This window comes from Arachis ipaensis, chromosome B8 (assembly GCF_059453495.1).
Source record: "Arachis ipaensis isolate K30076 ecotype BB chromosome B8, ASM5945349v1, whole genome shotgun sequence".
NCBI lineage: Eukaryota > Viridiplantae > Streptophyta > Magnoliopsida > Fabales > Fabaceae > Arachis > Arachis ipaensis.
Genome location: NC_142443.1, coordinates 122,180,001 through 122,182,500, shown reverse-complemented (window position 1 = coordinate 122,182,500; position 2,500 = coordinate 122,180,001).

The window sequence follows — 2,500 nt, the reverse complement described above, 5'->3', positions numbered from 1 at the left end:
CTGGTGACGTTGCAACGAAAGCTGGGGGCGTTGCAGCGGAGGCAGGTCGCGTTGCAACGGATGCTGGGGTCGTTGCAACGGATGCTGCGCGCGTTGCAACGTTGGCTGGGGGCGTTGCAGCGGAGGCAGGTCGCGTTGCAACGGATGCTGGTGACGTTGCAACGTTGGCTGGGGGCGTTGCAACGGATGCTGGGGACGTTGCAACGGAGGCAGGGCGCGTCGCAACGTTGGCTGGGGGCGTTGCAACGTTGGCTGGGGGCGTTGCAACGGAGGCAGGGTGCGTTGCAACGTTGGCCGGTGACGTTGCAACGGAGGCAGGTCGCTTTGCAACGGATGCTGGTGACGTTGCAACGGAAGCTGGGGGCGTTGCAGCGGAGGCAGGTCGCGTTGCAACGGATGCTGGGGTCGTTGCAACGGATGCTGCGCGCGTTGCAACGTTGGCTGGGGGCGTTGCAGCGGAGGCAGGTCGCGTTGCAACGGATGCTGGTGACGTTGCAACGTTGGCTGGGGGCGTTGCAACGGATGCTGAGCGCGTTGCAACGTTGGCTGGTGACGTTGCAACGGAGGCAGGGCGCGTTGCAACGGATGCTGGTGACGTTGCAACGGAGGCAGGGCGCGTTGCAACGTTGGCTGGGGGCGTTGCAACGGAGGCAGGTCGCGTTGCCACGGTTGTTGGTGACGTTGCAACGGAGGCAGGGCGCGTTGCAACGGATGCTGGTGACGTTGCAACGGATGCTGGTGACGTTGCAACGGAGGCAGGGCGCGTTGCAACGTTGGCTGGGAGCGTTGCAACGGAGGCAGGGCGCTTTGCAACGTTGGCCGGGGGCGTCGCAACGGAGGCAGGTCGCGTTGCCACGGTTGCTGGTGACGTTGCAACGGAGGCAGGGCGCGTTGCAACGTTGGCTGGGGGCGTTGCAACGGATGCTGGGGGCGTCGCAACGGATGCTGGGCGCGTTGCAACGTTGGCTGGGGGCAGTGCAACGAGTGCTGGGGTCGGTGCAACGTTGGCCGTGCGCGTTGCAACGGAGGCAGGGCGCGTTGCAACGGATGCTGGTGACGTTGCAACGGAGGCAGGGCGCGTTGCAACGTTGGCTGGGAGCGTTGCAACGGAGGCAGGGCGCGTTGCAACGTTGGCTGGGGGCGTTGCAACGGATGCTGGGGACGGTGCAACGTTGGCTGGGCGCGTTGCAACGGAGGCAGGGTGCGTTGCAACGGATGCTGGGTTAGGTGCATCGTTGGCTGGTTTCGTTGCAACGGAGGCACCCGCCGTTGCAACGATGGCTCGGAGCGTTGCAACGAAGGAGCCAAATTTTCATATCTCATAATTGGCTCGTGCATTTTTTCTAAAATTTTGAGGGAACCTTGGTAATATTATGTGAAGGCTGCACAAAAAAATCCAGGTCAAAAATCGCACGTTTGCTCCGTTTTTCATTTTTTTTGAATTTCCGGCTTTCCGGGCGGTAAAAAAATCGGCAAAAAAAAATCGGCACGGTGTAAATTCACCAAATTTGGGGGATGGAAAGATCTTATTTTTCTAGAGGTTGTTGCAAAAAACGGCGTCAAAATTCGACCTCTAGAGCACTTTCCTTGAGTATGTCTCCTCACGGAAAAGGACGTCTACCCGTGGCACTTTGGTAATGGCTCGGCAGCCTATTATAGGGGGGAGGGGTGTCATGCTGCTGAAACTCGAGTTGCCCAAAGGCTTGCTGGGCGCAATGCCAGCAAGATGCACGTTGCCTTGCCATCCCCTAGGCACACTAGCAAGCACGTTGTGGTTGTGGTGTGCCGCCGGGCTCCCCCGCCCCCCACGGAGGCACCCGCCGTTGCAACGATGGCTCGGAGCGTTGCAACGGAGGAGCCAAATTTTCATATCTCAGAATTGGCTCGTGCATTTTTCGTGAAATTTTGAGGGAACCTTGGTAATATTATGTGAAGGCTGCACAAAACAATCCAGGTCAAAAATCGCACGTTTGCTCCGTTTTTCATTTTTTTTGAATTTCCGGCTTTCCGGGCGGTAAAAAAATCGGCAAAAAAAATCGGCACGGTGTAAATTCACCAAATTTGGAGGATGGAAAGATCTTATTTTTCTAGAGGTTGTTGCAAAAAACGGCATCAAAATTCGACCTCTAGAGCACTTTCCTTTAGTATGTCTCCTCACGGAAAAGGATGTCTACCCGTGGCACTTTGGTAATGGCTCGGCAGCCTATTATAGGGGGGAGGGGTGTCGTGCTGTTGAAACTCGAGTTGCCCAAAGGCTTGCTGAGCGCAATGCCAGCAAGATGCACGTTGCCTTGCCATCCCCTAGGCACACTAGCAAGCACGTTGTGGTTGTGGTGTGCCGCCGGGCTCCCCCGCCCCCCACGGAGGCACCCGCCGTTGCAACGATGGCTCGTAGCGTTGCAACGGAGGAGCCAAATTTTCATATCTCAGAATTGGCTCGTGCATTTTTCGTGAAATTTTGAGGGAACCTTGGTAATATTATGTGAAGGCTGCACAAAAA